The 25,990-nt window shown below is 43.8% G+C and overlaps 1 protein-coding gene and 1 long non-coding RNA gene across 2 annotated transcripts in view; one reads left to right on the top strand and one right to left on the bottom strand.

Annotated features, from left to right (window-relative positions):
• The window catches only part of LOC132494286 (U3 small nucleolar RNA-associated protein 25 homolog), a 720,475-nt gene that overhangs the window by 125,093 nt on the left and 569,392 nt on the right, over nucleotides 1-25,990 (top strand). The window lies entirely within an intron of this gene.
• On the bottom strand, nucleotides 1,500-25,983 carry LOC132493607 (uncharacterized). Its single transcript, XR_009533007.1, has 3 exons — nucleotides 25,896-25,983; nucleotides 21,130-21,236; nucleotides 1,500-1,571 (listed from the first exon to the last, which is right to left on the bottom strand). It is a non-coding gene; the product is annotated as an uncharacterized LOC132493607 (long non-coding RNA).

Here is a 25,990-nt window from a genome sequence, read left to right as displayed (position 1 = left end):
CCTCAGGCCTGGGGTGAAGCCCAGATCTGCACTGTTGGTCTGCTCCCCACGTGCTTCTGACGAGGGGGATCCTTAGAACCCATGTTGAGAACCCCTGATCAGGTCAACACCTTCTGGGTCAGGAGCCCCTCCTCAGGGCGGCCAGTGGATCCCAGTGCATCCCACAAGTGAGCACACTTTAATGTTGGTCCAAGGAGGAAAAGGGGGCTGAGAAGCAGCAGGAGAAAACTGTCCCAGGTTTTCAAAGCCAAACGTGGTGGATGCGGTGTCACGGGCCCTGCAGCCTGAGGGACGGTGCTCATCTTCTCTGAGTGAGTATTTAGGGCTGCCTAGTGGACCCACACCCCAGGATTCTGTCTAGATTCTCTAAACTTTATTTATTTATACCCAGCCTCGTCCCAGAAAGGACTTTAAGCCTCGGAGGTCTCAGTCCATGCAGCGTTCTTGGTGCTGGGGAGTGAGGTTAACACGCCGTCTCTCTGGGACACACACGACAGGTATTAATTGTGTGCTCACCACGAATGGGCATTATTCTGGGAGTTTTACAATGATAACCATCTCATTTAGCCCTCGAGATAAGCCTGCAAGGTCATTGCTGTCGTTGGCCCCATTTTGTAGATGAGGAAACCGAGGTTCCGAGGGGTCCAATGGCTTGTGCAAGAGCGCACCGAGTAGGCCAGTGGCAGAGCTGGGGTTCTGACCCAGGACTGTGTTGCTAACCAGCCCCCATCCTGCCTCCCTACTGAACCAGATACTTCTTGTCACTGAGCTTTGCTGGGCGAATTTTGGGTTACGTTCCGCTTAACCTGGGGCCATACTTTAGGTCCTGATCCCTGGAACATTTCTGATCCGGTGTGATAACAGCTGGCAGGCCTTGAGCGTCTACTCTGGCCAGAGACTTTGACTTTTTATACATAGATACTCTCTCAACGCCCTGCACCGCTGAGAAGACCCAGACCAAGGCATACAGAGAAGCCTGGCCGAGGTCGCAAAGTTAGGAAGTTGCAGAGCACTGATCTGCCTAAAAAGGAAGCATCCATCTCTGCATCTTCAAAAGCACACACTTGCTTTCCACCTCCCCTCGCCAAGCTTCACTTTTCAGGAAAACGCTCTCGCTCCGGGCTGGTCGCTAGGCAACCCTTGCATGTAATTCCACGAAATGCCCAGAAGAGGGCGCGAGGACTCGCTCTCCCCGGGCACCCACGCGATGGGGCTGAACTTCGCAGAATCGCGAAAGGAAGAGTGACGCGCTCCAGACGAACTCCACCTGTGGCCGTACCCGAGCCGTAGGCTGCACGGAAGGTGACACAACACGACACCTCTGCACCCCACCCCACCCCACCCCCGCAGGGGCCTGGACTCACCGAGGCTGGGTTTTCGATGACCAGTTCGTAGGTCAGCCCTCTGGACCCAAACCTCAGGATGTCTCCGGGTAGGAGCTTCACAGCCACGTTCTGAATGTGGCACTCATTGACGAACGTGCCGTTGCAGGAATTGCAGTCGTGGAGAACAAAGCTGCTTTCGGCCTCATTATATTCAATGAGTGCGTGATGGTTGTCGACGTCTGCAGACTGAAATGCAGAAGGGGGACAGTCAGAGCCAGGAATAACAGGAATAACAAGGAATAACTAGTGCCACTGACACTGGGTGCCCCAATGTGCTAACCACTTCATCTGGCTGGACAGTCACTGCAATCCTCATTTTAAGAGGAGGATGCTGAGGGTCAGAGACGTTAAGTGACTTGCCTAAGGCCACACAGCTAGTGAGTGGAGGGTCACCAGACCCTGACAGCAGACCCAGAATAGATGCCCAGTTTTGGGGTAGGACGTCAGGCAACACAGAGGCAAGAGGGAACTCGGGGGGAATTGGCCAGGAAGTGGCCACTTGATAGTTCTCTGATCCCATGCAAGTATCCTTTTGGTTGTCCCGAGTGGCAAGACAGCAGAAATGGCCCAACACAAACCAGAAAGGTCAGTTGGCAAGTGACAACTGTCCATTTACTGCAAGTGTTAAAGTTAAGGGGAGGTTTTGTAATAATTGTTGTTTGTTCTATTCATTTTTAAAATAACATGTTTTTTGTAATAATGCAGAAAATGAGAACTAGAGAAAAACACAAAGAAGACATTAAAATCACTTAGACTCCCGTCCCCCAGAGGCAGGCACCGAGAACACGGTGGTTCACATCCTTCCAGTCTTTTCTCTATGCTTACAATCTTTTTAAAAAGTTTAAACACAATTGAGCTCACACCACAAAACATAGTTTTATAACTACCTTTTAAAAGCCTTGGTGTAGGGCCTCCCTGGTGGCGCAGTGGTTAAGAGTCCGCCTGCCAATGCAGGGGATACGGGTTCGTGCCCCGGTCTGGGAGGATCCCATATGCCGCGGAGCGGCTGGGCCCGTGAGCCATGGCCGCTGGGCCTGCGCATCCGGAGCCTGTGCTCCGCAACGGGAGAGGCCACAACAGTGAGAGGCCCGCATACCGCAAAAAGAAAAAAAAAAAAAAAAAAAAAAGCCTTGCTGTACAATGAAGGTTTTTCCCATGTGCTTAATTATTACTGTTGCTTCTTAAAAGCTAATCAGAATTTATCTAACCAAAGATGATCTATTTTTCAATAGGGGCCCTGGTGTGACCACATTTCCCTCAAAAGAGAGAGACCCCAGACAGTGATTTGTCAGTGGCGTCAGAAACCTCCTGTGTAACCACTTTAATAAGAAGAATGAGCAAAACTCGGCACCAAGGAGGAAATATCACATCCCCCCCTGGCCCCGGCGCCCTGGACTATGGGCTGCAGGGCACGTGTGAAGTCCTCTGTCTTCTCAGGACACTGCCTATGAGCCATCCACTCCAACCTGAGACTTTGCAAATATTTTCTAAGTCACTCTTCTCAGAGTGCCTCATCCAACTTTCATAGAGAGTACTTGGACTTAGAAATCTATACTAACGTCCCACAATATAATTATAACCAATAGCTTATATTAATAATAGCTTATAATATATGAATAGATAATAATATAACTGCATATATTAGTAGAATATATTAATGACACATTATGTGTAATTACACAAATGCCAGGAAATTTGCTAAGTGCTTTACTGCATTATCCCGTTTCATCTTCACAATAATTCAAAGGGATACTTCCTCATTTAAAAAAAAATTTAATTTTTTATTGAAGTCTAGTTGATTTACAATGTTGTGTTAGTTTCAGGTGTACAGCAAAGTGATTCAGTTATACATATATATAATATCTATTCTTTTTCAGATTCTTTTCTATCACAGGTTACTGCAAGATATTGAATATAGTTCCCTGTGCTGTACAGTAGGTCCGATAGTTACTCATTTTTTAGATGAGGAAACTGAGGCATAGAACGATTAAGTGTGCCCACAGTCAGCCACTTTGACTCGCTTGGCTTGTTCCCAGGTTTGCCTGATTCAAATGACTGTGCCTTTACCCACTTTTCAAATTCCTACCAAACACTTTGGCACTTAAAATACTGAAACACAAGAAGAAAGCAGGAGTAGCTCTATTAATTTCAGGCAGAGCCAACTTCAGAGGAAGGAAAGTTATCAGGGATAAAGAGAGGCGATACATAGTGATAAAGGGGTCGATTCTCCAAGCAGACATAACAGTCCTTCATTGTATGTACCCAACAAGAGAGCATCAAAGTATGGAAGGCAAAAACTGATAGGACTGCAAGGAGAAGCAGATGAATCCATCATGGTAGCTGGAGACCTCAACAGCCCTCTGTCAGTGACGGGCAGACCCACCAGGCAGAAAATTAGTAAGAATGCAGTTGAACTGAATAGCACTACCATCATCTGGATCTAACTGGCAACCACACAGCTTCATCCCACAGCAACAAAACACACATCCTTCTCAAGCTCCCATGGAACATTCATGAAGCAGACCACATTCCAGGCCACAAAATATACCTCAACAAATGTAAAAGAATAGAAATTATGCAAAGTACGTTTTCAGAACACAATGGAATTAGGCTAGAAACCAATACCAGAAAGACAGCTGGAAAATACCCAAATATTTGGAGATTAAACAACACACCTCTAAATAACAGATGGGTCAAGGAGGGAGTCTCATGGGAAATAAAAATTTATCTTGAGCTAAATGAAAATGAAAATGCAACCTATGAAAATTTGCAAGATGCAGTGAAAGCAGTGCTTGGAGGGAAGTTTATGGCATTGAAGGCATACATTTGAAAAGATCTAAGCTTCCACCTTATGAAACTAGAGAAAGAAGAGCAATATAAGCCTACCACAAGCACAAGACAAGAAGCAATGAATGAAATAAAAAGCAGGAAAACAATAGAGAAAAGTCAGCAAAATAAAGAGCTGTTCGGTTTTTTTTTTTTTTTTTTTTTTTTTTTTTTTTTTTTTTTTTTTTTTTTTGTAAAGATCAATGAAATTGACAAACCTCTAGCAGGATAACCAAGAAAAAAAGAGAGAAGATACAAATTACTCAAATCAGAAATGAAAGCGATGGCATCACTACTGATCTCATGGACACTGAAGAGATAATAAAGGAATATTATGAATAATTCTATGCCCACAGATTTTATAACTTAATGAAGTGGACCATTTCCTTGAAAGACACAATCTACTGAAACTCACACAAGGAGAAATAAATACTCTGAATAGACTCATATCTAGTAAAGAATTTGAATCAATAATGAATAACCTTCCAAAATGGAAAGCACCAGGCCTGGATGGGTTCACTGGTCAATTCTATCAAACATGAAGGAAAGAATGATATCAGTTCTAAATAATCTCTTCCAGAAAATAGAAGAAGAGAGAACACTTCCCAGCTCATTCTGTGAGGCCAAGCTTATTCTAATAGCAAAACCAGATAAAGATATTGCAAAACAGGAAAATTGCAGACCAATACCTCCCATGAACATAGATGCAAAATCCTCAACAAAATATTAGCAAATTGAATCCAGTGATGTATAAAAAGACTTCTACACCACAGTCAAGTGGGATTTATTCCAGGTATGCAAGGCTGGTTCAACATTTGGAAATCAATTAATGTAATCCATCACATCAACAGCGTAGAGAAGAGAAATCGCATTATCATAACAGTAGATGCAAAAAGAGCATTTGACAAAATTAAACACCATCCATGATAAACTAACAAACCACCAAACCACCACAACAACTCTTGGCAAATTAGGGATGGAGGGGAACTTCCTCAACCTGATAAAGTACATCTATAAAAACCCTAAAGCTAACGTCATATTTAATGGTGAGAAACTAGAAACTTTCCAATTAAGATCACGAATAAGGTGAAGATGTCCCCTTTCACCACTCATTTTCAACATTGTACTGTATCTCCTAGCTAATGCAACAAGGCAAGAAAAGAGAATAAAAGATAGATTGGGAAGGAAAAAGAAATCTTCTTTGGTGAGGTGTTTGTTCAGATCTTTTGCCCATTTTGCAGATGGCATGATTATCTATGCAGAAAATCCCAAAGAACCGACAGAAAGCCCTCCTGGAACTAATGAGCAATTGTACCCAGGTTGCAGAATACATGATTAATATACAAAAGTCAATTGCTTTCCTATATACCAACAATGAACAAGAGGAATATGAAATTAAAAACACAACACCATTTACATTAGCACCAAAAAAAAAAAATGAAGTACTTAGGAATAAATCTAACAAAATACTTAGCTATATGAAGAGGTATATGAAGAAAACTACAAAATGTTGATGAAAGAAATCAAAGTAGTCTAAATAAATGAAGAGATATTTCATGTTTATTTGAAATTCCTTAATGATATATGATGTTTAACATCTTTTCATATGCTTATTTGACATCTGTAGATTTTCTTTGGTGAGGTGTCTGTTGAGCTCTTTTGCCCATTTTTAAGTTGGGTTGTTTGGTTTCTTATTGTTGATTTTTAAGACTCATTTATATTGTTTATTTATTTATTTTATTGAAATGTAGTCGATTTACAATGTTGTATTAATTTCTGCTGTACAGCAAAGTGATTCAGTTATACATATATATACATTCTTTTTAAAATATTCTTTTCCATTATGGTTTATCACAGGATATTGAATATAGTTCCCTGTGCTATACAGTAGGACCTTGTTGTTTCTCCATCCTGGATGTAACAGCTCACATCTGCTAACCTCAACCCCCCACTCCATCTCTCCCTCAACCCCCTCCCCCTTGGCAACCACAGTCTGTTCTCTATATCCATGAAGACTCATTTATTTTGGATACATGCTTACAGCATCTTTATTCATAACTGCCAAAAACTGGAAGCAACCAAGATGTCCTTTAAAAGGTAAATGGATAGACAAATTGTGGTACATCCATACAATGAAATACTAGTGATAAAAATAAATGAGTTATCAAATAACAAAAAAGACATGGAGGAATCTTAAATGCATATTGCTTAGTGAAAGAACCTAGTCTGAAAAGGTTACATACCGTATGATTCCAACTGTATGAAATTCTGGAAAAAGTAAAACTATAAGGAGAGTAAAAGATCAGTGCTTGCCAGGGGCACAGGGGCTCTGGGGCTCAGGATGAAGAGGAGGGGCACAGGGGATTTTACGGCAGTGAAAATATTTTTTATGATACTGTAATGGTGGATACTTGTCACTATACATTTGTCAAAATGAAAGAACGTACAATGCAAAGAGTGAACCCTAATGTAAACTATGGACTTAGTTAATAATAGCATATCAATATTCGTTCATCAGTTGTAACGAATGTACCGCACTAATGCATGATGTTAATAATAGGGGAAACTGTGTGTATTGGAGGGGTGGATATATGGGAACTCTGTATTCTCTGCTAAAATTCCTGTAAACCTAAAACTGTTCAAAAAAATAAAGTATTAAAAAAAATGAAAACACATTAGTTCTTTGGAAAATGTCACCCACATCATCTTCATCACCATTGCCATTGATCTTTGTGTCCTTTGAACCTTTGATAACACATGAATAAGAGAAATTCTGTGTGTTACATTTTGTTTTTCTCTTGCCAGGCTTCACTGCTTTCAGTTCCTCAAAAACTGTCAAGCCATTATTAAGAAATCAAAGCAAGCAGGAAGTTTTAAATGACTCCACAAATTTGGGTGAGCCTCTACCACATGTTAGGCCAGGAGACAGCTTCCTAGTTTGGCCCTATAATATCACTTGCTCCCTTTACTTGGAAAATTGCTAAATGCTGCTACTGGACAGATGCCCTGCTGCTAATACAGACTGACTCTATAAGCCCCAGCCTACTGAGCTGTCCAACTATGAGATGAACTGTTATTTATTTATTATTATTTTTATTATTATCCTTATCATCCTCTAACATATTTTGAGGTCTTCCTGTGAACTGGGCCCTGCTGAAGCATTTTGTGTGCATTTTTATCATTTAATCTGCATGACAGCCCTAAACAGGGACTCTATTATTATCTCCATCTTAGAGATGAAGAAGCTGAGACTCAAAAGCTGAAGTGAGAGGACAGCATTACCTTGATACCAAACCCAGACAAAGACACTACAAGAAAACTACAGACCAATATCTCTTATGAACACTGATACCACAATCCTCAACAAAATAGGAGGAAACCGAATTCAACAGCACATTAAAAGGATCATACACTATGACCAAGTGGGATTTATTCTTGGAATGCAGACTTGATGGTTCAACATATGAAAATTAATCCACGTAATACATCACATTAACAGAAAGAAGGAAAAAAATGATCATCTCGATTGATGTACAAAAAGCATTTGACAAAATGCAACACTCTTTCATGATAAAAGCACTCCACAAACAGGGAATAGAGGGAAATTACCTCAACATAATAAAGGTCAAATATGAAAGGCCCACAGGTAGCATCATACTCAAAGGTGAAAGACTGAAAGCTTTTCCTCTAATTTCAAGAATAAGATAAGGATACCTGCTTTTGCCACTTCTATTCAACAAAGTACTGGAAGTCCTAGCCAGAGCAATTAGGCAAGACAAAGAAATAAAGGCATCCAAATTCGAAAGGAAGAAGTAAAATTATCTCTGTTCACAGGCAACATGATCTTACATGTACAAAATCCTAAAGAGTCCATGAAAAACCACAGCCCTCGTAGAACTAATAAATAACATTTACTAGCAAAATCGTAGGACACAAAATCAACACACAAACATCAGTTGTGTTTCTATATGCTCACAATGAACAATCTGAAAAGGAAGTTAAGAAAATAATTTCATTTACAATAGCATCAAAATGAATAACATATTTTGGGATAAACTTAACCAAGGTGGCAAAAGATGTGTACACTGAAAACTACAAAGTGCTGCTGAAAGAAATTAAAGACACAAATAAATGGAAAGACACCCTGTATTCGTGGGTTGGAAGACTTAATATTGTGAAGATGTCATTACTACACAGCAGGATCTACAGATTCAAAATCCCAACAGCAGTTTTGGCAGAAATAGAAAAATCCATCCTAAAATTCATATGGAATCTCAGTGGACCCCAAATAGCCAAAATAATCTTGAGAAAGAAAAGCAAAGTTGGAGGTCTCACACTTCCTGATTTCAAAACTTACTGCATACAAAGGTACAGTAATCAAAACAGTGTGATACTGACATAAGGTCAGGCACATAGGCCAATAGAATAGAATAGAGAGCACAGAAATAAAACTTTGCATATATGGTCCAATGATTTTTGACAAGGGTGCCAAGATTATTCAATGGGGAAAGAACAGTATTTTCAACAAATGATGCTGGGAAAGACTGCAAAAGAATTAAGTTGAACTCTTACCTTACACCATGTATAAAAATTAACTCAAAGTGGATCAAAGACTTAAACAGAGTCTAAAGCTATAAAACTTTTAGAGGAAAGCACAGGAGGAAAGCTTTATGACATTGGATTTGGCAATGCATTTTTGGATATGATACAAAAAGCATAGGCAGCAAAAGTAAAAATAGATAAATTCAACTATATCAAAAATTAAAACTTCTGTGAATCAAAGGACATAATAAACAGGGTGAAAGGCCATCTAGAGAATGGGAGAAAATAGTTGCAAATCACAAATCTGAAAAAGGGTTAATATGAAGAATATATAGAGAACTATAACTCAACAACAACAACAAAAAAGAACCCCCAAATAACTTGACCAAATATGGGCATAGAACTGGAATAGACATTTCTCCAAAGAAGATATATAAATGTCCAACAAGCATATAAAAAGATGCTCAACATTACTAGTCATTAGGGAAATGCAAATCAAAACCACAGTGAGATACCACCTCATACCCATTAGGATGGCTACTATCAAAACCAAAAAAACAGCAACAGAAAATAACAAGTGTTGGCAAGGATGTAGAGTAGGGGAACACTTATGCACCGCTGAGAATGTAAAATGGTGCAGCTGATATGGAAAACAGTAGAGCGGCTTCTCAAACAATTTAGAATAAAATTATCATATGATCCAGCAAGTCCACTTCCGGGTATATACCCCAAAGAATTGAAAACAGGAACTTAAAGAGTTATTTGTACACTCATGTTTATAGTAGCATTATTCACAATTGCCAAAAGGTGGAAGCCATCCAAGTGCCCACTGACTGATGATTGGATAAGCAAAATGTGGTCCATCCATACAGTGGAATATTATTCAGTGTAGGAGGAAGGAAATTCTGACACATGCTACAACATGGATGAACTGTGAGGACATTATGTGAAATAAGTGTCACAAAAAAGCAAATTTTGTATGATTCCACTATGTGAGGTACATAAAGTAGTCAAGCTCATAGAAACAAAATAGAACGGGGGTTGCCAGGAGCTGGGGAAGGGGAAACGGGGAATTGTTGTTTAATGAGTACAGTTTCAGTTTTGCAAGATGAAAAATTCTGAGGCTGGTTGCACAACAATGTGAATAACTTACAACTACTGATCTGTACACTTAAAAGTGGTTAAGATGGTAAACTTTATAAGTATTTTACCACGATTTAAAAAATGGCTAAGATGAAGGGACTCACTCAACATCAGGATGCTAGCACAGGGCAATGTCAGGGTTTGAACCCAAGTCTAATTCCAAAACTTGTACCTTTGATTTGTACCCTGTGATTTTCAGAGTAGAGAGTGATTTACTAATGAGAGAGGAGACAGGCAGGACCTAATATACAAAACAAGTGCATTTTTTAAGGCTCCTGCATTGAAAATGTCTTTAAAAAGTATATAGTGAGTCCATAAAATATTGAGACTTTGAAACTTCTATTAACAATGACCATCTGCTCTGATGACCCCTGTGCTTTAAGGAAGCCTCCTCGGGAAGCTGACTTAGTTATGACATTGCCCTGAGGTTCGCTGACATTGTCGCTGAGGTTCAACGTGTACCTGGAACCGTCCTTTGGAGCTAGGTTTCAACCTTGCATCACCTGGCACTGGGAAGCCCCATCTCAGACCATAACCTCCCACTCCCGGCCTTCCTCATCCTCTGTCTCGTCCTCTCCTTGAGTCACGTAGCCTTTGCTCCCTGTTTGCTCCCTATGGGTAATGCCCTATGCTCACACAGCCTGGGCCCTGCTCAAGCTCACCAGCTCCTTCAAGTCCATCCCGGCCCCCAAACCCTCCTGCCACCCTCACACTTCTGTCCTGAGGCTGGCCCAGTGCCCTTTGGGCCCCCCAGCCTGCAGGTCCCTGCTCTCAGGCTTTTCATTCTACTTTGACAACAGCCTCCTAGGTCTTCACCTCCTGCACCTGCCTGCATCCTCCGTCTGCTTCTCCCAACCCTCCTCCATCCCTTTACACGGCGCCCTCTGCCCAGCAGGGCCACCTGTGCAGCTACATCCATGGGCTGATGGGCTCCTTGCCTCTGGTTTCTGGTTGGGTTTGGCCAATGGGGGGGTTAGAGATCAGAGCAGGGAGGAGAGAGCTTGGGGTACTTACTCCCCTGGCTTCCATTCTCTGGGGCCACACAGCTTCCCTCAGAGGACTCTACCCAGCCCTCAGGGTCTCCGGGTCCCAGGAAATGCCCCTGCCCCTCACCCCTCAGCTCTGGGGGTGGGAACAGTCCTCACTCATACTAGCTCTGGGCCCTGCACTATCCTTTGTGGTTTCTCTGAGCCCTGCCCACTCCCTATGGAGTCCCTTCAGGAAACTCCCCTCCATCACTCCACACCCCTGTGAATGTGCCTTCAGCTCCCTGCCAGGACCTGGACTTCCCAGGCATGGAGAAGCTCCTAGATGGGACCTTCAAGGCTTCTCTTAGCTGCCAAGGGCCTCCGGGTGGTCCTGCCTTCATCCCACCCTGGTCTGGTCCCTCTCCTCAACCATCTCCTCTTCTGCATCCTCACCTTGACAGTGTAACTTTCGTCTAACCTGTGAACGTGCTCACCACCCCCTCGGCCTGGAAACGCCGCCCCTTCCCCCTTCCTTTCCTTTATTGTCAAATGGCTTCAAGAGGTTCCTCTCCCGCTGGGTCCTCAACCCACTGTCATTGCCCCCGGGGGCCTCCTCGGGCTCTCGGCCTCCCTGTGACATGTGACACAGTTGTCAGAGAGAGGCACGTGGCCTGGTGGTTCAGGGGTTGGGGGAGCAGGGCAACGTGGTGGTTATTAGACTGGGCTCGAGCCCAGCTCTCCTACTTCCTAGCAGGGTGACCTTGGGCAAGTGATACCTCAGCTTCCTCATCTGTAAGGTAACAAAAGCACAGTCTTATAAGCTACTGGTGACGTATAAATGATATAATACATACTAAAGCACTTAGAAGAGAACATAGGGCAAATGGGAAATGTTCTCTATTATGAACAAGAGGATGGGCTCTGGAGTTAGAAAGCCTTGAGTTCAAGTCCCACCAATGCTACCTTCCAGCTGTGCAGCCTGGGGCACGGTCCTTTGCTTCTCTTTGGTTGCTCCCTGAGCAGCAAAAATGAGTTTGATAAGCTGGGCTTAGTAGGATTGACAAAAGGTACTGCTTGATGACATGTTCAAAGGAGTGGGATAACATTTTTGAAATGAACTTGTGTGTGTGTGTGTGTGTTTGTGTGTGTGTGTGTGTGTTTTATCTATTTCTTTTAACCTTTTGGTTCTAGGCTATCCCATCCCCCAGCCCCATCCCCCCACTGCCTCCGGAAAGGGATGTAGTGCAGAAATAGTAAAAAAAAAAAAATGGGGTTTTCAAAAGAATAAGGATATGAGGAAACGGCCAGGCGCTGGTGAGACGAGTCTGGGAGTGGAAGGAAAGAAGAAGCTTCTCTGCTTCCCCGTCAGCTGGCTCCTTCCTCCCCGGTCTCCCCGGGAGAGCCCTGTGGACCGGCAAGGCCTCAGGAGAGGCTGGTCCTGAAATCAGACCGCCCGAGCGTGGTGCCCAGTGCCCCAGCCTCCCTCTGTGACCTCAGGCAGGATACTCGGCCTACCTGTGCCTCAACGCCCTCATCTGTAAAGTGGGGCAAACAACACTAACCTCCTAAGGATGAAATGAGTTAATACACTCGAGAGTGCCCAGAACAGTACCTGGCACAAAGAAAGCTGTCTCTGTGATGAATACCCTCAGCCTGGCAGCAGCTCTCTGGCTCCCTCACCTCTCTGACTGCTTCCAGGTCTCCACGCCGGGCTCCTCTCCCCTCAGATGTCCGTTTCCTCCACACTCTATCCATGGGCTGGGGCCACTGGGCCACCCCCTCGATTCGCAGGTGTGTATTTCCAACCCCTGGTTCATCTCCAGGCCCCAAACTGCCTGGCTGCTTCCGGGATGTTGAGGTGCTCACTCAACCAGTCCTGCTTCCTGCCCTCTTGGTAACGGGATTATCACCTGCCAGCTCATCCAGCCATCTTTCTCCATGGCCTGTGGCATTGATCCTACTGATTCTTCCAGAAAGCTCTCAGACCAGTCCCAAAGCAACGGTCCAGTCAGGTGGTAGTATTAATGTGGTGGGCAGAATGGTCTCCCAAAGATGCCCATGCCCTGATCCCCAGAACCTGGGAATATGCTCCATGAGGTGGCCAAAGGGACTGTGCCGATGTCAAGGTTACTAATCAGTGCTCTTAAAAGAGGGAGACTAAGGACTTCCCTGGTGTTGCAGTGGTTAAGAATCCGCCTGCCAATGCAGGGGACACGGGTTCGAGCCCTGGTACGGGAAGATCCCACATGCCATGGAGCAACGAAGCCCGCATGCCACAACTACTGAGCTTGCGCTCCAGAGCCCACGAGCCACAACTACTGAGCCCACGTGCCACAACTACTGAATCTGCATGCCTAGAGCCCGTGCTCCACAACAAGAGAAGCCACTGCAATGAGAAGCCCGTGCACCGCAACAAAGAGTAACCCTCGCTCGCTGCAACTAGAGAAAGCCTGTGCTCAGCAACGAAGACCAAACCCAGCCAAAAACTTTTTAAAAATTTTTTAAAAAGTGGGAGACTATCCTGGGTTATCCAGGTGGGACTAATTGAACTCCACCAGTCCTTATAAGCAGAGAACTTACTCTGGCTGGATTGGAGAGATAAGTGGTGTTTCTTGCTGGGCCCCCACTTAACAGCCCCAATGCTCCTCTTCCTGGGAAAGCACCAGGTCAACGTTTCCTCTTTACCCAAATCCCCCGCTAGATGGCACCACCTCAGTCTGTTGCATGAATGAGGATCAGGAGAACATTGATCTCACATTTCACTGACAACCCCCATTCTCGATTCCACAGGGTGGAATTTCCCTAGCTTAGTCAATTATCTTGTTATCTCAGTTAACTGAGAATTTCCAATTTAGATATTAGATGTTCCCAAAGCTAAATTTACACTCAAAAAGTGAAGCTTCTGTTTTTAGAAGCTTGAGTCAGCTCAGTCTGAAACTCAGCCCCACCTCCCCCGTCTAGCTGTGTGATTTGGGCCAGTTCCTTAAACTTTCTGAGTCCCATGTCCATGTCATCAAATGAGGATAATAATGATAATAGTAGTTCTCACCCGCACAGGATTTGTTTTGTGGATATAATTCTATAAATATATATACAGAACATACATAGATGATGTATAAAGCCATGTGAGATGCAGTAAGTAGTCCATAAATGTATGCTGTAGCTGTTTGCATTATGTATGCTATTCAAAAGATTATGATCTTTCTTTCATCTCACATCCATCAGAATGGCTACTATAAAAAAAAAAGGGAAATCACAAGTGTTGGTGAGGACGCAGGGAAAGTGGAACCCTTGTGCCCTGTTGTGAGAATGTAACTTGGTGCAGCCACTATGGAAAACAGCATGGCAGTTCCTCAAACAATTAAAAATAAAATTATCATATGATCCAGCAAGTCTACTTTTGGGTATATATCCCAAAGAACTGAAAGCAGGGCCTTGAAGAGATATTTATACACCCATGTTCATAGCATTGTTTGCAACAGCCAAAAGGTGGAAACAACCCAAGTGTCCATCAGTAGATGAATGAATAAACAAAATGTGGTGAATCCACACAATGGAATATTATTCAGCCTTAAAAAAGGAAGGAAATTCGGACACATGCTACAGCATGGATGAACATGGACATTATACTCAGTGAAAGGACATTATACTCAGTGAAAGAAGCCAGTCATGAAAAGACAAATACTGTTATGATTCTACTTATATGAGATACCCAGAGTAGCCAAGGTCATAGAGACAGAAAGCAGAATGGTGGTTGCTGGGGGCTGGGATGGGGGGACAAGGGGAGTTGTTGTTTCATGGGTGCAGTTTCAGTTCTGCAAGATTCAAAGAGTTCTGGAGATGGATGGGGGTGATGGCTGCACAACAGTGTGAATATATTTAATGCCACTGAACTGCACACTTAATAAAAGTGGTTAAGATGGTAAATTTTATGTTATGCATATCTTACCACAATAAAAAAAATGAGAAAAATGAGATCACGATCTAGCCCTTTCCTCTGAACATTTTCCTCTTGGAAGCCCTCCATCTGCTGGTAAGAAACTAGTCCCATCAATTGCTGTGCTGGGTACTGACCAATGAAATCAGCCGCCAGTTCCCAAACAGGGGACAAAACATTCCTTGAGGACTGGTGAGACCTATCAGGTGAACCACCAGAGCAAGGAGCACTTGGGGAGAAGCCAGGGGTGAGGTGGGGGGGAGGGGGGAGGATGGGAGCACGACCCAGGCAGGAGGACAAGCGCGATGCAGATGGGGAGCCAGCAAGTGCACCCTCCCAGGCCTGTTTCATTCCGTGGATTTCCCCACAGAGAGTCCACCTGTCACCTTCTGTCTCAAAATGCAGGTGTTCGCTTAGAATAAGAGAAATGTGAATTAAAATGACACAGGTACCATACTTCACCCCGTAGATCAGTGAAGATCCAATGGGGGGTCAGCACCCTAGGCTGGGGAGGGAGTGGGAGACAGGCGTCCTCTGCTGGCAGGACACCACATCCGGAAACCTCTGGTGGGAAATTTGGCCATGCCCATCAGAGCTAGAGCTGTGTGTGTCCTTTGACAGAGCAGACATACCTGCATGTCCGTGAAATTATGCAAATAATAGGAGAATCCAAGCAGCCTTGTTTAATAATAATAAACAAGATTATGGTGTAGGCTCTGGTTCTTTCCTGAGAGGCAGCCCAGAACTGACAGGGGCCAGGAAAAGGGACGAGAGTCATCCGGCTGGATGGGATCTGGGGTATGTGTATGAGATCAGTCTGGCTTCACGACCCTCAGATCCCACGCGAGAAGGGCTGACACAGGCTGGAGAGATGGCTAAACCCATGAGAAAGGAGATGGCTGGCAGGACACTGACCACCGAGGGTGAGGTGTGGACACCAGCATTTCATCCCCCTGTCATGTCTGTTCTTTCTTTTTCTCTTCCATCTCCACCTTCCTAGCTGCAGCCCTGCACTGACTTGGGCTGTCCTAGAGCTCAGTCTTCTAGGGATCCTGGGACTTCCCCAGGGTGGGACTGGGGGAGTCCCTGGGGAGGGGTAGGTTCAGTCAGCCCTTCATTGTTTACCCTTCGCTTCTCTTTTCCTCAAAACAAAGTTTATTGAAAGAATACACACACACACACACACACACACACACACACACACACACACACGCAAGCAGGAGCTCTGCTGATCAAGAAGGGAGAGGGAGGGAGCACTGATGGTGGGGTTCTCAAAGTGTGGTCCTGGAATCAACTCCAGGGACTCCATTCCCCACACCTGAACCTGGGGAGTATATAAATGTGAAGATTCCTGGGCCTTACCCCAAACCCACTGGGTCAGAATGCCTAGGAGTTCATGTTGAACAACCACTCTTAAACATGTGGAAAATCCAACAACCACTGGCTTTGGTGTTTCTTCATTCTGGAAGAACTGAGTCCCTTTCTCAGCAGAGTTTAAATAACAGCCATATCCAACTCTAAAAAATACAGTTTACAAGGTACATCAAATCATATAAATTATAACTTGCAAGGTTTAACTGTGAAATGAGCAAGGCTGAGGCTTTTGAGCCATGTAAAATGGGAGAGGGGAGATTGTGAATAGAGCTCCTGATGGCTCATCTGCACACAGCAGCCGGGATGTTTACTGGCAGGTCTCCCCCTTGTTTACAATCCTTCAAGCCTTCTTCCCACTGCTTTCAGATAAAGATCAAAACCCATATGGTGACATGAAGGAGGCCGACTTGTCCCTTAGCCCTCCTCCTTCCCACTCTGACTTCTGGACGCCCTGGTTTTCTCTCAGTCCCTTGGGTTCACAATATGCTCTTCCACCCCAGGGCCCTTGCACATGCCATTCCCTTCTCCTTTTATCTAGTTAAGTCCTCCTTGTCTTCCATATTCCTTTCCTTTACAGCCCCAATGTTGGAATGGAATTAGTCACACCTTTGTGGGATCATTTGACTTATTTCTCTCTCTCCTGGCATCTTCCTGATGGCAGTGACCATGTCCGGTTCTGACATCACTGTACCCCTAGACTTGGCTCGGTGCTGAGGCTCTGGGTAAATACTGTGCAATGAATGAGTGATAGCAACAGTTATCACTGTTGACTATAAACAGTTCTCACTAGCCTGGCTATAAACAGGCTTCCTACTGCCTTAGGGAACCAAACTCCTTACAGGATATAGAAAAAAGTCTGGAGGGTAAAACCCTGCAAATATCAATATTGATTTTTCCCTGAGCCAAATGATTACAAGTGACTTTTATTTTCTTCCTTATATTTTCCTTTCTCCCAATTTTTAAAAACAAGAAGCATGTAACTACCTTCCATTATCGGAAAGAGTAAATGATGTTGAAATACTACGATACCAATAGTCAAAACAACATGTCAACCTTGCTGATGAGTAGAAATCTTTAGAAGCATGACTGCCTATTCTTTAGGATTGATCCAGGCAAATAAAACAAACAATCTTTTTTATTTGCTAGATGTAACCTCTGGGTAATTGCAAGGATGATTTTTAGTAATATAAATCCCTGAAATTTTTTTTTTTTTTTTTTTTTTTTTTTTTGCGGTACACGGGCCTCTCACTGTTGTGGCCTCTCCCGTTGCGGAGCTCACCCTCCGGACACGCTGGCTCAGCGGCCATGGCTCACGGGCCCAGCCGCTCCGCGGCATGTGGGATATTCCCGGACCGGGGCACGAACCCGTGTCCCTTGTATCGGCAGGCGGACTCTCAACCACTTCGCCACCAGGGAAGCCTAGTGACGTATTTCTTAAGCTAAGTCCGAGGAGCAGTAAGCAGTCAATTATTTATATACAATGAATGCAACTCAATTTCTGTCTAGTTAATAACTGTCCTCATTAGTTCCCTTTTCCAAATGGCTTATTAATGTCAGTGGATCCTCATCTCAACCCTGTGCACCTCTGAGGATTCTTCTCAGTCTCTGTTTTAGGAGACCATAATAATGATCATTGTGACATTCACTGAGCACCACATGCCAGGCTCTTTATATGCATTTCTCACTTAATCCTCAGAATAACCCTGTGAGGTAAGAGGTTTACAGACAGGGAAAAGGAGCTCAGAGTGATTAAGTAATTTGGTTGAAGTCACTCAGCCACAAAGTAGCCTAATGAGATTCAAACCCAGCTCTGTCTATCTCCAAAGCCTGGGCTTTTAAAAATTACTACAGTTTTCTAATATCATAGTCAGGTTCAAAACAGAGATCTCTGTCTCTACTTTAGCCAGACAGGAAATAAAACTACCCCAAATCTATGCCTTGTTAGGATAAAGAAGAAACTACAGTTCTTCTTCTTCTTCTTTTTCCTCCCACTTTGCACACTGCACAGATGTTCTGTGTCCTTGAAGGGAGACCATATCATGGAGGAGAATCTCACGGGGAGGTTCATGGAGTTATCTTTAAATCTGTTGCGTTTACAATAAACATTCTCAGAAAACTAGGAATAAAGGGGGAAATTTCTCACTTGGTAAGAACATGTATAAAAACCCTACAGCTAACCTCCTACTTAATGGTGAAAGAGTAACTGCTTTCCCCTAAGGTCAGGAACAAGCGAATATAAGGATTTATACACTGCTCTTGTTCAGCAGAGTCCTGGAAGTCTTAACCAGGGAAATAAAGCAAGGAAAAGAAGATTAAAAGCATTCAGATCTCCTTTTCTGAAAGAAGAAATAAAATTGTTCTTATTTGCAGATGACATGATTGTTTATGTATAAAATCCCAAGAAATCTACAAAAGCCCTTATATAAGAAAGTGCAGTTAAGGTTGCAAGATACCAAGAAGCATACAAAAATCAACTGTATTTCTATATACTGTCAATGAACATGTGGACACCAAAATTAAAAATATAATACCATTTACAATCGCTCAAAAAAAAAAAGAGAGACATAGTTAAGTGTAAATCTAACAAAACATGTTCAGGACTCGTATGCTGAAAACTACAAAACACTCATGCGAGACACTGAATAAATGGAGAAATATACCATGTTCATGAATTGGAAGACAATGTAGGAGTATATCAATTATTCTCACATTGATATATAGGATAAAACACAATTCCAATCAAAATTACAGCATGATATTTTGTGTATACAGACAGGCTTACACTAAAATGTAAATGGAAAGGCAAAGGAACTAGAATAGGTTAAAAAATTTCTTTAAAGAAAAGTGGGAGGAATCACACTACCTGATTTAAGACTTACATAGCGACAGTAATCAAGGCTATGTCATAATGGTAGATCCATTATGACAAATAGATCCATGTAACATAATAGGGAACTAAGAAGTAGCCCCCATAGAAAGTATGGCCAGATTATTTTTGACAAACGTGCAAAAGCAATTCAATGGAGAAAGGATAGTCTTTTCAACAAATGGTTCTGGAACAACTAAATATCCACATGCAAGAAAAATGAACTTTGACCTAAATCTCACATCATAAATGACAGTGAACCCAAAATGGTTCATAGATTTAAAAATAAAACTATAAAACACTTAGAAGAAAACATAAGAGAAAATCCTCAGGGTCAGGGACGTTGTGGCATGTTCTTAGACATGACACTAAAAGCATGATCTATAAAAGAAAAAATAACTAACTGGACTTCATCAAGAGTTAAAGCTTTTGCTCTGTGAAATACTCTGCTAAGAGAATGAGAAGACAAGCTACGGATGGGAGAAAATATTTGCAAACCATCTATCTGACAAGGGACTCATATCTAAAATACATAAAGAAATCTCAAAACTCAATGGTAAAAAACTAAACAATTCGATTAGAGACACTTAAAAGATATGAAGAGATATTTCACTGAAGAGGATATGCAGAAGGCAAACACATACATGAAAAGACATTTAACATCACTATCGATTTGGAAAATGCAAGTTAAGACTATGATGAGCTACCACTACACACTTACTAAAACAGCTAAAATGAAAAACAGTGTTTATGCTAATTGCTGGTGAGGATGTGTCTCATACATTGCTGGTGGAAATGAAAAATGGTACAGCAACGCTGGATAAGACTGGCAGTTTTTTTACAAACCGAATATATATAAACACATATGTTAATCCATGCAATCATACTCCTGATCATTTATCACAGAGAAATAAAAACTTATGTTCACACAAAAACCTGTACACAAATGTTTATAGTACATTTATTTGTAATAGCCCCAAATGGAAACAAAATGTCCTTCAAAAAGTGAATGGTTAAACATAGGTGATACGTCCATACCGTGGACTATTACTCAGCAATAAAAGAACAAGCTAATAACCTAAATGGATGTCAAGGGCACTACACTGACTAAAAAAAAAAATCAATCACAAAGGTCATACATACATGATGAAAATTATAGAGACGGAGAACAGATTAGTGGTTTTCGGAGTGTGGGGACGATGGTGGGAGGAGGAATTGTGACTATAAAAGGAGCATCACAAGGGACATCTCTGATAATGGAATACTCCTATATCCTGAGGGCCACACCCAAATCCACACGTGGTAAAATGGCACAGGACTCCACACATGCTTCGTGCCATTCCCTCTACTATTTGTGCATCTATAATTATTTCAAAATAAAGTTTAAAAAAATCTGTTGAGTGAAGTCTGAGAGTGGTCTGCCTTTCACAGTCGTAAAGGGATTCCATTGCATTTCTCTTTCTGCTTCAATATTTTAATCCCTTTCAAAATGTTAAAAGGCTCAAAGCCACTGTTTTTATAATTCCTTACTTACAATTTCTTCCAACTTCCTTGGCTGTCAATGAGCTGGGACTGTGGACCAAGCCACAGCTAATTCAGAGAATGGAATGAAATGAAGTGAGAGAGCGCTGAGGCCACGCCCAGGGCTTACCCTGATTTACTACTTGGAGGTATGGGGGCGGGGGAGGGCTCGGAGGGGCCCATAGTCTCCAGAAGCTCTGGAAAGGGCGAGAGGCCATTGCTCAAGCTGGGCACTTCAGGTGGCCGTGGCTGCCAGACGCGGAGCAGGTGAAGGTCAAGCATCAGCTCTAAGCCCACCTTCCAAACCACGCCATCAGGGTGGGACACTGCACACACAGTCAGCAAAGGACACAGGGCCCATCGCACTTTGCACTGTGCTCATTCTTACCACATGTGCCAGGGAGACCCAGCACATGCCGGGATTGGTTATTGGTGGCACACCGAGGAAGGCTGGGACTGTTAGCCAGAGGCTGTGCTTTACAAGAGACTGGAGTCCACAGAACAGTAAGGACTTTTGGTGGTGTGAGGGGTAGGGAGGGTCGGGGACTGGCTAGGAAGAGGTCTTACCTCTAAAACAAGGTCTGAATTTTCATGCCTTCCAATCGTAGTGCTTTTATTCAGGACAAAATAGCCTTCTGCACTCTTTAGATAGGCTTTCATATTCTCTGCTTTCCCTATAAAAGGTTTTCAGAAAACAATTTTGTTAGAAAAATACAGTCCTCTAATTATTCAATGTCATATTTAGAATGAATGGAATACACCATAATGTCCACAGGAGAAGTCAGCAGAGGTAGGAGTGGATAGCTGGATTTAACAATGATCACAATGATAATTCCACACATTTTTAAGACTGTCCTTTTAACAGTGATAGCCGGCATAGATGAGCTTGCTTCTGATCACAAGAGGACATCCTTTATGTAACTCAGAGCACAAACAAGCAATAGCAAAAATAAAAAACCCAAACAAATCTGAATTCCACTGATAACCGCTCTCCACCTCCCATTAAGCTTAGTTTGGGGTTAGTTATCTGACAGAATCAAATACTCAGTGTTACTAACCCACCACTTACTAGCTCTGTGACTCTGAGTGAGTTACTTATTCTCTCTCTATGCCTCTGTTTCCTCATCTGTAAAATGGGGCTAATGATACTCTGTATCCCAAAGAGTTTTGTGAGGATTAAATGTGAAGCATCTAGAATGGTGATTGCTACACTAAACACCCATTTGTCCTACTGTGATTGTGACTGTTATTAATCTTGGGCTTCTGAACTTTGACTCAAGAAACTCCAACTTCTACAGAGCTTCTTAAAGTGTGGAAGAGTCAGTCATCAAGGAAATGGGCATTAGAAGATACTTTCTTTTTAAGTCACCGCATTCCTTCATATATTTAGGTTGAAAAAAAAATGATTTCCAAAGACAAAATATCAAGATTATAGCTTAGCTGTATGGTCAAGACTCTGTACGTATCTTTTGCTGGCATTTTATTATGAAAATGTCAAACACACAGAAAAGTTGAAAGAAGTGGATCGTGAACTTCTATAGAACCACCACTCAGATTTTACAATCAACATTTTGTTCTATTTGCTTTATCACATATCTACCCATCTATACATTTTATATTTTAATGCATTTCAAAGTAAACCCTATAAATGTTTTTAAATTTTATTTATTTATTTTTGGCTGTGTTGGGTCTTCGTTTCTGTGCGAGGGCTTTCTCTAGTTGCGGCAAGCAGGGGCCACTCATCATCACGGTGCACGGGCCTCTCGCTATCGCGGCCTCTCATGTTGTGGAGCACAGGCTCCAGATGTGCAGGCTCAGTAGTTGTGGCTCATGGGCCTAGTTGCTCCGCGGCACATGGGATCTTCCCAGACCAGGGCTCGAACCCATGTCCCCTGTATTAGAAGGCAGATTCTCAACCACTGCGCCACCAGGGAAGCCCTATACATGTTTTTAAATTTTTTTATTTTTATTTATTTATTATTATTTTGTTTTTTTTTAGCGGTACGTGGGCCTCTCACTGTTGTGGCCTCTCCCGTTGCGGAGCACAGGCTCCGGATGCACAGGCTCAGAGGCCATGGCTTACGGGCCCAGCCGCTCCGTGGCATGTGGGATCCTCCCAGACCGGGGCACGAACCTGTGTCCCCTGCATCGGCAGGCGGACTCTCAACCACTGTGCCACCAGGGAAGCCCATATATACATGTGTTTTAAAACATAAAAATTTCAGTGACTTCAGCTGGTTCCAAGATTTTCATGATAATTCACATGATATTTGAATTCTGATCCATCTCAGTGCCATGTCAAAGATAGTCTCTTTTCTTTTTTTTCCTTTTTTTTTTTTTTTTTTTGGCTGTGTTGGGTCTTCGTTGCTGCATGTGGGCTTTCTCTAGTTGCGGCGAGAGGAGGCTACTCTTCCTCACAGTGTGCAGGCTTCTCATTGTGGTGGCTTCTCCTGTTGTGGAGCATGGGCTCTAGGTGTGCAGGCTTCAGTAGTTGGAGCACGTGGGCTCAGTAGTTGCGGCACACGGGCCCTAGTTGTGGCTCGCTGGCTCTAGAGTGCAGGCTCAGTAGTTGTGGTGCACTGGCTTAGTTGCTCCGAGGCATGTGGGATCTTCCTGGACCAGGGCTCGAACCCGTGTCCCCTGCATTGGCAGGCAGATTCTTAACCGCTGAGCCACCAGGAAAGTCCCCAAAGTCTCTTTTCAACTGAAAGGTCACTGAAGTGTGAAGTTGTTAGACTGTGGATAAAAACAAAAATCATCTAGGTCTGAACGTAGAGGGTCTGCGGTCTGGCTCTGCTTTCCATCAACATCTCCATCATCATTCCATCACTGAATCCCTACTAAGTGCCAGGCACTGGGCTATCCTTTTACACACGTGGCCTCTTTTCATCCTCAGAACCACCCTGCGAGGCAGGTGTCCGTATTGTCCCACTTTACAAATGAGGAAACTGAGACTCAGAGAAGTTAAGGTCACACAATAGTAAGTGTGTGACAACTCTGGGCCTTTGCATGTAACCAGTGGACAAACCTCCATTGTTGCTGGTGGGGCAGAGTAGGGGTGGGGGAATTGCACTGTCTGCTGACACTTGGGACATGTAGTAAAAGAAAGTCCTTGAAACCAGCATTCTATCCTCTGAAAGGAAGACGAGACCCTACCTGGGGGTAAGAGAAATAAAAATAAGCAGGATAGTTTATATTTGTAAACTTTGAGGCCTGTGGATGTCCCACAAATATTGATGCTTTCAGATAATGAGAAATAAGTTTTATTAAGTTCGCTGTCATGTGTACAGGGGAAAAGACATTTCCTCTTCCCAAAGAACCATGCTCTGCTGCCTTCAGTTATTAATCTTCAATTGCAGAGGACCATGTTAGCACGCAACACATTCAAGTCTAATTAAGCTAAAATGGAAACTTCCAAGAAATGTCTCTTCTGCAGGAAAACCACAGGAAACGCCACTAATCTAAAACTTAAACTTGGATCATGTGCATATTTGTTTTTTAGCTCTCACCCCAGACGTCCCCAAGGCTGGGGTCTTCTCTCTGCTCAGACGTCCCCCCTCGGGGCAACCACCTGACTGACCACTCTGGCTAAAGGCACCCTCAGTCATGTTATTCCCCTGCTAGTTTTCCCCTGCTGTGTTTCCTTCCTTGTACTTATCATTCTCTGACATGTTCTTGTTCCTTTCTTTAGTTATGCTTGCTGTTGGTTTCTCTTTCACTAAGATATATGTTCCTGGAAAACCAGGACTGTGTTCATTTTGCTCAGAAGCGATTCTTCATGGGTATTTTGTGTTTGTACCCATCTTCAGAGCAAAGGCATTGAAAGATTTTGTCCTGCACTCACTTTCCGAGGATGCTTGTATGGCAAGCAGCCTGGGAGGATAGAGGTAATGTTTCTAATAAAGATAACGGCTCCTTCTGGGGCAAAAGTTGGGCAGGTTTGCTAGCAGCCCCTTTCAAAGATTGCAGTTTCCTGAGTTTGGAGCTCCTTACCTGGGACACAGACCCACTGTGCGCACAGCATCCACACTGGCTGCTCTGCACCAGCCCGAGGGACTTTCAGGGCAACAGGAACCAATGTGCATATGCAGCTCTGCTGCCTTTTATGTCAGCTGTGCTGTGAGTAATCAAGTTCTTTGTTTCTGGCCCAGGAGTCTCTTGTCTTCTGCCAGGAACTATAAGCTGGGCAGGCTAACTTACTAACTTTCAAACAGGGTCAAATGTCAGACCCTTTGCAGTTCCTGCCAGTTCTGTGCATTACCCCTTCTCCAGGACAGGGGGCGGCGGGGGGGCAGAACCTGACACATAGTAGGTGCTTGGGAAACACTTGCTGAGTGAATGAAAATACAAAGGGCACCTCTAAGCAAGTCAGTACAGCCAGCTGGCTAGGAAGCTTTGATAGTAACTACCTTTCATTTTTCCTGTCAGTATCTAGCTTAGATGACTCCTTGGAAAACCTAAATTCTATCTCTTTAGCTTTTGGATTGGACAATATTTCTCCACCTTCATTTTGCCCTGTGCATCACTTCCTTGCGTGAAAACACTGTCAAAGTAATTTGAATGTGTGGAGCTCTGTGAATTCGTTCTTACTCAGCGCCATGGAGCACCAGCCACAGGAAAGAGCAAAAGGGCTTCAGTCATCTGCGTTCCCCCGACCACTTTGGATGGCTCAGAATTGGGCTATAGGAGCAAACTTTCTTTTGAGGTTTACAGTGGCCTCAAAGTTCCTTAAAGAAAGGGAGTTCAGGGCCTCCCTGGTGGCGCAGTGGTTGAGAGTTCGCCTGCCGATGCAGGGGATACGGGTTCGTGCCCCGGTCTGGGAGGATCCCATATGCCGCGGAGCGGCTGGGCCCGTGAGCCATGGCCGCTGGGCCTGCGCATCCGGAGCCTGTGCTCCGCAACGGGAGAGGCCACAACAGTGAGAGGCCCGCATACCACAAAAAAAAAAAAAAAAGGGAGTTCAGGTAAGGGGCGGGTGTGTGTGTGTGTGTGTCTCTGACCATTGGGTGGGTGTTGTCCATAAATCATGGGAAACAGGGGTTCCTCTCTTAATCCCAGCTATACCCACAGGACATCCAAGAGCTAGTGCCCAGGAGAGGCTTAAAGCTCCCGTGCCGCCTCCCTTGGGGGGCGAGGTAGGGGCTGCACTTAGGAAGGAATGGCTGGTGTTGGGGCACCTTTTCTGGGGTGCTCCTGGCGACCCGAGCCTGGATCAGAGAGTTCGGACTCGGCTGGTGCCGGGTCCCCTGCCTACCCCAACGCCCTTGACCTCGCAGGGCTGGCCTCCTCCGGCCCAGGTTTCCGCCCGCCGCCTCCTCGCGCGCCGCTCTCACCTGGCCTGAGGAAGAAGCCCACGCCTCGTCCTCCGCCTAGAGCCCTGACCTCCGCTCTGCCGCCCTCCCGCGGAGTCTCCAGGCGAAGGCCCGCA

Source organism: Mesoplodon densirostris, chromosome 7 (genome assembly GCF_025265405.1).
Source record: "Mesoplodon densirostris isolate mMesDen1 chromosome 7, mMesDen1 primary haplotype, whole genome shotgun sequence".
NCBI lineage: Eukaryota > Metazoa > Chordata > Mammalia > Artiodactyla > Ziphiidae > Mesoplodon > Mesoplodon densirostris.
The sequence above is the reverse complement of the archived record's forward strand: the minus strand, read 5'-3'. Positions and strand labels throughout refer to the sequence as shown.